General features: G+C 46.5%; 1 protein-coding gene across 1 annotated transcript in view; it reads right to left on the reverse strand.

Annotated features, from left to right (window-relative positions):
• LOC119163236 (uncharacterized) overlaps positions 1–13,141 on the reverse strand; it is a 324,142-nt gene that overhangs the window by 154,402 nt on the left and 156,599 nt on the right. Inside the window, exon 3 of the mRNA XM_075873835.1 lies at positions 6,888–7,023. The gene's annotated coding sequence lies outside the window, so the exon portion shown is untranslated. The remainder of the gene's footprint in view (positions 1–6,887; positions 7,024–13,141) is intronic.

Raw genomic sequence — 13,141 nt, forward strand, 5'->3', positions numbered from 1 at the left:
TTATACTGCGCCTTATGCATCGTTTCATCATCATCATCATCATCATCATCATCATCATCATCATGACTACGTCCACTCCAGGACAAAGGCCTCTCCCATGTTCCGCCAGTCAACTCGGTCCTGTGCTTGCAGCTGCCATTTTATACCCGCAAACTTCTTAATCTCATCTGCCCAGCTATTCTTCTGTCTCCCCCTAACCCGCTTGCCTTCTCTGCGAATCCAGTTAGTTACCCTTGATGACCAGTGGTTATTCTGTCGACGCACTATACATGCCCGGCCCATGTCCATTTCCTCTTGTTGATTTCAGCTATTATATCCTCATCCCCGGTTTGTTCACTTCCACTCTGCTCCCTTCTTGTCTCTTAAGGTTACACCTATCATTTTCCTTTCCATTGCTCGCTGCGTCGTCCTCAATTTAAGCTGAACCCTCTTTGTAAGTCTCCAGGTTTCTGCTCCGTAGCTAAGTACCGGCAAGATACAGCTGGTGTATATACCTCCCTCTTGAGAGATAATGGCAATCTACTTGTCATGATTTGAAAATGCTTGCCGAAAGTGTTCTACTCCATACTTATCCTTCTAGTTACTTTAATCTCAAGGTTTGGCTCCGCGGTTACTACCTGTCCTAAGTAGACATAGTCTTTTGCATCTTCAAGTGCCCTATTACCTATCTTGAAGCGCTGCTCTCTTCCGAGATTGTTGTACATTACTTTCATTTTCTGCAGATTAACTTTAAGACGTGCCTTTCTGCTCTCTTTGCCCAACTCCGTAATCATGAGTTGCGATTGGTCCCCTGAGTTACTCAGCAATGCAATGTCGTCGGCGAAGCGCTGGTTACTAAGGTACTCTTCATTAACTGTTATCCCTGACAGTCCCATTCTAGGCCTCTGAAAACCTCCTGTGAGCACGTGGTAAATTTCAATGGGGAGATTGTATCCCCCTGCCTTACACCCTTCTTGATTGATATTTTGTTGCTTTCTTTATGAAGGCCCATGATAGCAGTTGTTCCGCTGTCGATTTCTTTCAGGATGTTTATATACGCTTCGCCGACGCCCTGATTCCGCAGTGTCTGCATGACTCCTGATATATCTTCTGAATTAAACGCCTTCTCGTATTCTATGAAGGCTATGTATCTATATACTGAACATTTCTCTGTTACCTAGTTGATAGTATAAATGTGGTTGATTTCTGAGTAGGCTGTTCGAAATCCTGCTCGTTACTTCGGGTTAATTGAATTCTAATGTTTCCTTAACTCTGTTAGCATTTACATTTGTAAATAGCTCGTATACTACGAAAAGCGAGCTGATTGGCCTGTAATTTTTCAACTCCTTGTCATCTCCTTTCTTATGTATTATGATTGTATTAGCATTATTTCGAAATTCTGGTACTATTCCCGTCAGGAGACACCTAGTAAACAGGGTGGCTAGTTTTTCTAACCTAAGCTGTCCTCTATCTTTCAGCAGATCGGATGTTACCTGATCTTCAGTAGCAGCTTTGCCTCTTTGCATGCTTTCGAAGGGTTTTCTGACTTCTATCATTACTGGTGGGGTGTCATCTGAGTTACTGCTAGTTCTTATACTAAGGTCGTGGTTGTCCCAGCTACTGTACAGATCTCTGTAAAACGTCTCCGGTATTTTAACCATGTTATCCCTATTGGTAGTCATTTTGCCTTCTTTGTCCCTTAGTGCGTACATCCAATTTTTGCCTATCCCAAGTTTCCTCTTCACTGCCTTGACGTTTCCTCCGTTCTTCATATTCATCGATTATAAATCACCAACTGGCACAATCTTCCGCTTTGATTAGTGATTATGACGTCACTGTGATTTAACACGATGACGTCATCACATGTAGTAACTCAGTCAAAAGTGGTCCGATCACGGAGACCATGTAAAACCAGGCGAGGTGCCTCCGATCTTGGAGGCAGTGCTTAACCACGTTAGCTGGAGAAAGCTTTCGAGTGGTGGAGCGACAAAATCAACGCATCCATTGAAAAAAAAAAAAAAGGAAAATGTCTTTCGCTTTTCAGCTGTCTTAAATGAATGCGTAGAGAACACCGTGCGTTTTTTATTGTAGCTATGGTAGTAATATGGCAGGCACGTGTGCCTTTGGCAGGATTGCCTCAAGTTTCAAACGTCACATTCAAAACAGAGTGACTAAGTCGAAGCCGATCGGACATACTAAACGTACTGCTTAGCGTTCCACATGCACGGAAACAGCGGGCGAGGTAATAATTAAGCTGGTTATACGAGATCGTCGTTCGAGCACAGCGATGAAAGACTTCGCTCGACCTTGAACTAAATAGCGGCTCCTTTGAAAGCAAACTAGATTAAGAACACACACTGTACACACCCGTGTAAGGATGAACACAATCAACACTTGGAGACCATGTGTGAGGCCATCAGCTATTGGAGTATCTCCGGCTGGTCATAATGCCTTCGTCTTTGTAATCTGCCATGCGGAATGCATGAATAAAAGATAATAATTGCTGGAATATAGTTAGCAGCGCACGCGCGAGATAATTACTCCATGCACTGATTGAAATCAAAACAAAAAGCAGAAGAGGGAACTGCCGCTACTCTGCTTTATTGCAAATGTTAACAGTTTTAACCTTCACTAAACTTTCCTCAAAGAAGCAAGCTCCACTGTTGCGGGATAAAACATGGGAAGTATGCGGCATTTCTCCCTCATACGTGGATGTATGTACACAAGCTTGCAGCAATGGGTGCGCACTGTATATTGACGTGATGAACTGGACTGCCGGTAATACAGCCTTCGGAATACATTGCCGAGTGCGCGATCGCGACTCTAATCTAACGCGATAGCTGTGAAGAGCTCGTTTCGCAGATATTGTGGCGTTAGCGTCGCCGGTTGTGGACGAAAAATAGTAATCTTGTCCGTGACCGAAAAGGAGGATAAAGATGGAAATAAATAAATAATAAGAATCTTAGGTTCGGGTGAGAATCGAACTGGGGAACTCGAGTGAGAATCGAAGAGACGGTGGGGATACAGATTGTAGTTGTCAGTGAGAACACGTGCATGAGCGGTGCTGTATCTTTACATACTGTTTTCTAGGTTTTATCAATCTACTGTTTTCATACAAATAGCATGTTCGATCGCGAATAAAACATAAGCGTCAAGTTAGAGCTGTGTGTCTGTGTGTGTGTCTCCTCTGTGTCCTTGTCGTGGTTCTCTATAGCCATATTAATGATGAACGCCTACCAAGTAGCCCGGCAACGTGCCTTAGCAGATATACCGGGGCACGCGTCAAAGCATAACCAACCATATTATATTAAGATACTTTAAAAACAGAAACGAAAGAAAGATTTTTGGGGACAGTGTACCTCGAAAGGTAGTTAGGCAATAATCGTTATTACTCTGTTCACCGGTTGCTACCCTTTATACACGCTTCGAGGGGTTACAACAGAGGATCAAGTACTAATCTGCAACGGCACGTCATCAATTTTTTTTCAAGCACATTCCTGAGAACAAAAGAGAGTGCGATTTCTTTTTCTTTTTTTCATGCGTGTCAAAGGAGCACCACTACATAGTCAGTATATGTTACATTGTCTGGCGACATGTTGAAACGCTTTGATTTTTGTGTGCACGATTTAGTCCTAACTTAAAGAAAGGGCTTTTAAAGGTCATTTGATCGACTATCCTAGAGTTCAAGGTTAAATTTTGCTGCTTTCGACATGATCTTTTCCACTCGTGTCATCTCTGCATGCAAAGTGCTTCACATGTGTAATTTAGCCCCGTGTATCTAATGCAACACCCCGTAGACGCGTGGTACTTTATATACAGCTTCAGGATACTTTTTTTAAATAGCCTCGTTGTTATGATCAGCATGGCAACAGTGCAGCGTGTGCACGTAGGTCAAGTAAGGTTATGTTAGGTCGTATGGTATGTAAATAATTTTTTGCTGAAACTATCGTTCAGTGGAATCAACTATCATGTGAGCACTTGTGTGGGGCTGATGAAGATGATATTTCGTTTTTGCTTGCAGTACCTCTGCCGTAACGCTTTCATGCCAAGCGTTGAAATATCTGAATAAAGAGTAAAAAACTAAATTACGTTTCACCAGGTTACGCTATATACTAGGGACGCAATACAATGCAATGCAATGCAATGCAATGAACCACACGCTGGGTCCACTTTGCTGCGATTCTTCCCAGTGACTGTGGGGAATAAGCAATCACAGGCGAAAAAAAAAATCATAAAGAACATCCTCCGCCAAGGGCTTGAAAGTTGCCTATGGCTAGGACTATCTATAACAAAAATTCGGCATAAGAAAACAAAAACTATGACGACAGCGGAGCCGCGTAGCAACTAATTGCGCGCGTGGCAGTAGGGCATTGCGGCAATAATATCGTACGGTGGTTCTTTTTTGCTCGAAGTCTAATAAATAGGAAAGGATTCGCTCCGTGGAAAATTTTTCGAACGATTATAAGCGAACGAGGTGAAGGACCAAACAAAAACTGGCGAAGCGAGCAAGCCGAAATGAAGAGAGCTCGAGAGGAAGTGCGGCGCAACAGCCAGGGAAATTAAACAGCCACCAATTTCAGCGCACTCCCCCTCCTATACGTCTAGTGTGAGCACCGGGAGGTGAAGGCGCAAGTATGGCATGAGGCGAGGAGGTGAAAGTTCAAAGAGAGAGGGCGTACTTCGGTTGTGGAGCCGAGGCCAATAATTACGTAAGAGCCACACGGTGGCGCTGCCCGCGAGCGGGAGGTTAAAAGCGCGCGCGAGCACGCGAAACGATACGAGTTGGCCGAAGAAAAAAAAAAAAAGAGCCACGAGAGAAAAAGCGCGCCAAGAGAAGTGGCGGGAAAAAAAGTGCGCCAAAAGGAGCACTCAGATGGCGAAAAAAAAAAAAAAAAGAGAAAAAGGCGAATACGTGGGAATGCCAGGAGAGGGTGCGGGCGTCGCTGTTCGGGCCGATATAAGCGTGCAGCGAGCTAGGCCTACGCGAGGACTGAGCACTTCTCTCTCTCTCTGCCTTTCTCGCTAGCGCTCTATGGTTGCAGGGAACGTGTATTTTTCTTCTTAGTAGTCCTTTGCAGCGTCCTTATTTTCGCTTGGTTCTAAACAGATAGATAGAAGGCAGCAAAAGGTCGAGTATTGCGAGGCTTGCGAGAAAAAAAAAAAAGAGGTTGAGGGTGCGTGTAGTGAAATCTCTAGCAAAAGGGCGAGAGTCGAAATCCTCTCTACCTCTCGCTCACACTAACAGCAGCAGCAGCAGCAGCAGCAGCAGCAGCAGGTTTCGGTCGTCGGCTGTCACTCCGGGGCCGCAGGCAATAACACGTCCCGAGGAACTCCGGGGGCCCGTGGCCAATTTCGCGCTCGAGCTTTCGACTAAACCTTTGGGCCAAGATAGAGCTGCGGCCCCTGCTGGTGCGCAGCTAGAGATTAAAGACGAGATGGAGAAAAAAAAGAATAAAAAACGAAAAAATAATTAAGAAATGGTAGAAAACTTACGGGATCCCGACCCCAGAACGGAGGAGGGGTCGCAGAACGCGGGGCGCGCGCAATACCGGTGGGAAATAAGAAAGCAATAAGCATCCGAGTGTAGGAGAGGATGTGGGTAGACACAAATAAGAGAGAAGGAAACAGAGAACAAAACTAATAAGAAGAACAGAAAAGAGGATAATGCGCGATGCACGGGAGAAGTAAGACGCAAGTTTGGGACTAGAAGATCTCGAAAGTTGGAATGGCAATGGGACCCCAAACAGTGGAATTAGTCGGGCGCCAATCCAATGCTTGATTGAGCAGTGACGAAAGAAAAAAAAAAAAGCTGAAAGCGACAGTGCAGGGCATGATTGTTACTGGCCCGTCGGTAAGGTGGCAGAAGCTGCCCAGGATACGCATGTGTCGACTGGAAACGCATGGGCACCAAGCATCCGTGGTAGAACTGCGTTGTCATCAATGCCCTGTACACAACCGCTATGGAACTTGCTGAGCTTTCCCTGACTCTTATCAGTTAGCCGATTTCCGACCCATCGTCACTCTCATTTCTTTCGTTCAATAAAAGCTGTTGACTCAATTGCAAATCAATCAATCAATCAATCAATGAAATGAGCACTTCTTTTTCGTTGATAAAAGTGAGTGCATGTTTTCTTTGTTCGCATGGTTGGCAAAAGTGAACTAACATATGCTAAGGCACCGATTAACATAAAAGCAGATATATTTATATGTTTTATTTCACATGAGTTGGGACATTTAGTAAGATATCTGAATTGCGAATGAAAGAGTACAGACAATATTCATGCCTGGTGAATGGACATTAGTATTAATCTCCTACATACAAAACACACGGTATTCAGCTGGTGTTATCTTAAGACCTGCAGCTGGCGAGTTCCTTACAGTGAGCAACGTTTGTTCTGTGACGTCCCGTTTGGAGCAGACAAAACTAAGGCAGTATCGGAGTGATGATCGATCAAGCCGCCAAGAAAGGCTTTGTCACGGGTGTCTGTGACACTGACAGTGAATGCTTTACGGATGTCTTTTGTATTGTTACGGAAGAGACATCATGCGTGTAGCAGTATGATGCTTATCACGCGAATGTTGCAATTGATATGTGTAGTGGAACTGATTGGAGCGTAAGTTGCAAGCGCATTGTGGGTTTTAAGGTGTGCAGAAATACGCAGTAAGTTCGTTTTACTCATGGAACTTCGACAGGGTGGTTCCTAAACTATGCGGATATGAAATGTTGAACGTTCAAACAATTCTTTTATGGGTCACAATGATGACAACGCGCTGTGCCTAACCGTAAAAAGTGCTCCTCAAAGCAACCATTACTGAGGTTTTCGTTGCCGTGTCTTAAAATTATGAACGGGTGGTCAAGTACAAGAATCATGTCTAAGGTAGCAAGCCACAAACAGAGGCACACACACCTGGGGATGGTTGTGGCGCCATCTGGCGTGCGTCGTCTCGCGATTAGCACGGTCCAGCAGAGCACGCTCTCGTGACGTCACCAACATTGATTGAAAGGCGGCGCCCCCTGTCTCAGAGGACCGCTACACGGAGCACCTGCAACGTCAATTAGAGGAATGAACTGAGATTAGAGATCACTAAAATCTACGTACGATTACTCAGGATCTTAAACAAAACGCGTACGTATCTGTGTACTTCACCATATGCAAGAACTTGAGTTATCCTAATTACAACACTTCAATTGTTCTTGTAGCGATCACTTGGGGTCACCGAACGGAGCCTAATGCTGCGGAGATATCAGCACACATAGTGAACTTCTGAGTGTCTGGAAAAGCCACAATTGACGTCAGATCACGTTGTATGTGTATTTTGCTCTACTTCGTTGTCCTCAGCGCCCCTTGCGAACAACCGATAAGTTGGCTGAATGAACGCGACATCACCCAAAGGTTGCCGTGATTAACTTTACTATTAATTTAGAACATTTCATACAGAGGAGGACTAACCTTAACGTCTAAGAAACATCGATTTCAGGAATTTTTCTATGCTGTAAGGTTAAATTCATATGTTGTAGCTCTTATAAATATTTGAACAGGTGTCACTTTTTCTTGTGTCGACATGATATGTGAGAAAGTGTTGGTGCACAAATAAAGCACCGTTTACTCCTTAGCTCTTAGCAGAGTGTTTAGTTGAGCAAATATGGTCAAATTTCTAGGCAAAAAAAAAAAAACGACAACAACACACAGATCGAACAATATGCAACCTAGCACAACAGCCAAGACATAGCACAACAGCCATAACAACATATTTAACAATCACATATATGTGTGCACGTCAGGATGTAAACCAAAGCAACTAAAAAGCTGAAGAGCCAGCACTCTCTGCCCCGAGCTTCCCCCTTTATAATTGTTACATTTAGCCATTTTGAGCAACGTGAGGTAAACTAACGTTGCTTCAGTGAATGACATTTTCGACGTTGAAACTGTGAACAATTTTATGAGATTTATTCATCCTCTTTCAAATAAACTTAGGCGGAACGATTGTCGGTATGACTAGGAGTTGCGAAATGAGCCTAAAAAATCTTCAAATTGCGTGTTCTTTTTCGATACTATCCTCTGGTTCCTCTTGCAACGCGACGTTCTTACGAGAGCAAGGTTGAGTCCTCATCGGACTTTTTCTGTACATTTGCCGTCGGAGTCTAGCTCTTAAGTGTTACGCAAACATAACGGGGTCAGATCTGTGCCAACAATGGTATTGATTACCTGTGCGATTCGGTGCAGAAATAAAAAGATTGGTATGAAAGTTCGATAAGTATGTTTGAGTGGGGGGGGGGGGACATGAACTTTATTTAACACATAATACAAACAACTACAGCTAGAGCGATACCCACAGTGACCAAGCGAAACCCTTCGAAGGGAGTTAATCGCCTATGGAGGCGCATTTATAGGTTACTGGCGGGGGTGTTCATTGCTTGTGCAAGACACGAAAAAGCGACCTTGTTCATTCAGCAAAGCTGGAATCGACTAACGTTATTTTTTAGCGATGAAAGTGGCGTGATTAGCAGTAAGGGAAAGTTCTTGCCATCGACTCATTCTTTTATGTTTTTAGTTTCTTGGTTGCATTGATTTGATTGATTGATTGATTGATATGTGAGATTTAACGTCCCAAAAGCACCATATGATTATGAGACACGCTGTAGCTGAGGCCTCCGGAAATTTGGACCACCTGGGATTCTTTAACGTGCACCCAAATATCAGTACACGGGCCTACAACATTTCCGCCTCCATCGGAAATGCAGCCGCCGCAGCCGGGATTCGATCCCGCAACCTGCGGGTCAGCAGCCGATTACCTTAAGGTAGCCACTAGACCACCGCGGCGGGGCAGTTTCTTGGTTGCAGTCGCTCTCGGCCAAATATAGTAGTAACAAGAAAATGGATGAAGTGACGAGAAGTATTTAATTAAGAAAAGCCGATGGAGTCATTAACACAGCGAGGGGGGCAGAGGGAGGAAAAGGGGGGGGGGATGTACAACACCGGCCTTCCTCTAGAAACTTTTAATTTTGCATGTTTTGCATACACACACGCGCATACGAACACACGCCCTAACGCACGTAAAAGTTGGCAGCACTCGGGATGCACATTCCTTCGTCGGTTCTCGTTCTTCCGCGCGACACTGACACGCACGCTAAGTCATCTCGCCCAAGGTGAAACGCTAATGTTTCGTCGGAGGTACATGTCGCTCACAGCGGAGCTGTCTGAGCTGGATGTTGTGAAAGCATGTTGCCGGATGTCATGAATGGCGTTGGCAAGAACTGCGCCGAGCCACGACGCCACCGCGCACATCCACGCCCAGCTTCGCAACGCCGGCCTAGTTATGCCTAGGCACGGCAAGCCGAGACAGGAACAAGTATAGTATAACAAGGCTGTGTGAAAGGGAATGGGCTATGAGGTGGAAACAAAGGAGGACAGAAGAAGGTAAAGCACTGCACAGCCATGTATAGTATAATTTGATAAGGGAATGGGAAAGAGAAGCGAGGGTGAGAAGGTGTGGTGGAGAGAATAGAACATAGTAAAGCCTTGTACAGTAGGGATAGGCAGGGAGGTGAGGAAGAAGGAAAAAAGGGTAAAAAGGGTAGAGGGCGAAGCATACCGTACCCACACACACACACATATATATATATATATATATATATATATATATATATATATATATATATATATATATATTGAAGTACGATTGATGAGACATGATGAAGAAAAAAGAAAACATTTTCAGGTGACCTTACGATATCGGCATGCCATGTGGGGTAGAAAATAAGTATCAGCATTATTTCGCAGTAAACACCAGAATTCCAGTATTCGCGCGCAACACGATTGAAAGTGACAGTTAGCACTCCTTTCGTCCCTTATTTTGCCCCACGTCGAATATTAGCTCTACGTGATCAGTTATGCTTTACCAACATGCCCAACTTCATACTCTTGGTGAACGATCTCTCGATATATTCGCACATACTCAGCGGCGCCTAGAATAAAAAAAAAATACGCCAAAGGACGCGATATGCACTGTTAACCGTGGGACGAATTATTGATCTCCGTAAGGGAACTTCTATTTCAATCAAAATGAGTTTTCTCGCTAACTGCACAGCTTACTACGTTAGTTTTCGTAACACTCAAGTACTCGCTCCGAATTCGTTTGCGATGGACGATTCAGTTATTGACGTTTCGAAGATTACCACTTACTGCTATCCGTACCACATTCGTTTCTCGTCGAGGCAAAAAAAGTTTCAAGGGGAGACTAAAACAAGATTCTACACAGCAGGGAGATGTTGAACCGCGCGGCTGAGCCATTCAAGCAGACCCGCTTGGCGCTTCCTTTGCAGCCACCACTTGTTTGTGTCAGTGGGAGACTCGAGTATTTAGGAAGAAAGACGCCCACGCCACGCAAGAGGCAAAGAACTGGACAATTACACCGGGGGGGGGGGGAGGTAAGGGTGTCTCGAGAGTGAGTCCGATTGAATCTAGACGACGTAAGGGGCTGAGGAGACACACGTCGACGCTGCTTAAGAAGCGAACGCAAGATGGCGCGCACGCGCGTGCGTGCATTTACTAATGATCCTAAGCGCCACCGGGCCGGGGACTCAACGTCAAGGCCTATCAAATAATCAGCATCTACCAGAACCTTCCATGCCGCCTAGAGGAGGACGGGACCAAAGAGGATTTTTTTCACTTTTTATTTCTTCAAATTTCGACACTGGCCAACTTGCCCAACTCCCCTACACCAAACAGTATTCCCCGCGCCATCTTTTAACCCTTTTAATTCCAAACCCGTTGGCAGCACGAGATGCGTTCGGTGGGAGAGATTCGTTATAAGATGAAACGTTTCCTGGAAAATGAAGAAGCAAAAAAAAAAGCGGTAAGATGGGGAGAGAGAGAGGCGTGGCACACGTGTTCATCGTGGCAGCGTGCCGGCAGACACCAAAATGCGAGCGAGCAGTGCAATGCAGTGGCAGGCCTTCCTGTCTGCGTGCTTGGTGTGCGCTATGGGGTTGCGAAACGCTAGAGAAAGCGTGTTTAGGGAAAGCCTCCCCTCCCGTTTTGCGCGCCGCTCCTGGTCGGGGGCGGCGGGCCTCGTTAATTATTCGAAGCACTGAGAACGGTTTCCAGCGACCTTCTCCTCCCTTTTCCGTCTCCGGCGCTTTCGCCCAGACCGACACTTCCTTCTTCCCTCTCTCACTTCCCCCCATGAAGCGTCCCTGCTCTAGGGACTAGTGTCAGCCTCTTTCTCCTCATTCGAAGCAGCCACACGTTTGCTTCCCGACGCTCCCCAAAACAGTTCCTTTTTCCTTCGTCTCTTTTTTTCCTCGTCGCACGCGACCACATTTTTCATTTCGTCTTATACGCGTCTTTCGAGGCCCGCTCGGCGAGCGCACATGCTTGGATGATGTGCCTCGCGTATTCCCCTCCCCCCATGCACAGGCACGAAGACTCCACAAACCACGCTGTCGTATAGATAGGGGACGTTTTTTCCCGATTCATCCCTACTCCTTTCCCTCAGTCCTTCCGCTTCACTGTTCCATCGTCGGTGTCCCCTAGATGCACGCTATGGCATCGCTTTGCTGGCGGACAGTCAAGAAAAGGAGGGAGTGTGGCCCGCCAAAGCGGAAGCCAAGCGCGGGGCGCGCGAGCATCTGAGTGGAGCTCGATTCGTAGGCCGGGGCTATTGTTCACGGCACCCTCGGCCTCTCCTCCCTTCTTACGCCAATTTACTTATCCTCACCCTCCGTTCCCCGTATACTGTCTTCCTTGTTTCCCTACGTCAGTCGGCCCACCATACGGCGTCTCATCTTCCCCTACACGTATTCTGCACTCTCTCTCTTTTCCTTTCTAGATGATCTCTCCTCTTTTCTCCTCTCCGGCGTCACGCTCGCGGCAGTTTTTGGAAGAGGCCAGCTGATGGAAAGGGAGTGGTGGCATCCGTTTCTTTCCCCTTTCGTTCTCCCGATTTCCCCGGCTTCGTTCCCCTTATTGCCTCGCCGCTTTCCCTTCAGTCTCGTCGCCTCCCTTACGTTCGGTTTTGCGCCTGATTCGAGTCTTTTTCGCTTCGTCGTCAGCGTCGCGCACCTCCCTTCCCACCACATCTTCCATTCGTTATTATTGCCGTTGCTTTTTGGTCACGTTCGTTCCAAGCGTTGTCGTTGTTTAGCTGCTCGCCGCGTCGACCGTAGCGATTCCCTTCCGTCCTTCTTTCCCATTTTCCCGAGCAGCAAGCCTCCCGGCAGCGTTCCTTCTATCTGTAAGGCAGGCGGAGGAACTCGGGGAGGAGGGTACGGCTTTAATTTTTCTCGCACGTCGTTCGCTCCTGCAGCCTCATCGGTCGCCGCGTGGATCCCAGAGAGTAGTGAGCGCTGCAGGGCTCGCTCAGCTCACGAGCACGTACGCACGCAGGCACGCACGCTCTGGCTCCCTGAAGCCCTTCCAGCACCACCGCGCCTTCATTTTTTTTATTTTTATTTCACCAGCTCATCCCGACGAGGCTCTCTCTGCTCGTCGGCGTCGTCCTTCACTCGTTTCCCCGATTCCATCGTCTCATCGTGGGACGAGTTTTGGTCGCCCCTCTTTCCTGCACTGGGCTGCCGTCTTCACCCATTTTGCCATCGATCTGGCCCCGAAAGGGTTAAAAGCGGTTGGGAACGCCGAAAGGGGCATCCGAGGAGGAGTGCGAGGAACACCGGCGGGAGAAGGAGTGTAGAAAAAGGCGTGTTAGTCGAAGAAAGGAGGAACACGTTCGGAGGCGAATGGTCGCTTTCGTTTTTGTCACTCCCTTCTTCTTTTCTTTTGAAGGGCGCGCGTATGTTAGTACTGACTGATTGACGGGAAAAAAGAAAAGAAAGGTGGAATAATATTATTGGGGCTCTTACGACGCAGAACCACGATATAATTACAAGGGACGCCGTAGAGGAGAGTTCTGAAAATTTCGACCATCGTTTGTTTTTTAACGCACACTCATGTCTGACTGTACACGGACCTCTACTATTTTCGCTTTCACGGAAATGCGACCGCTACGCCTGAAATCGAACCCGATACCTTAGGGTCAGCAAGAGAGCACGGTAGCTACTGATCCGTCGTGGAGGACAAATAAGGAGAGAAAAGACGATAAGCTGTTGCAAAGAAGTGTGCACACCATATGGGGGCGTTACACTGTGACTATGAAAGTGGCC

Source organism: Rhipicephalus microplus, chromosome 9, assembly GCF_043290135.1.
Source record: "Rhipicephalus microplus isolate Deutch F79 chromosome 9, USDA_Rmic, whole genome shotgun sequence".
NCBI classification, from domain to species: domain Eukaryota; kingdom Metazoa; phylum Arthropoda; class Arachnida; order Ixodida; family Ixodidae; genus Rhipicephalus; species Rhipicephalus microplus.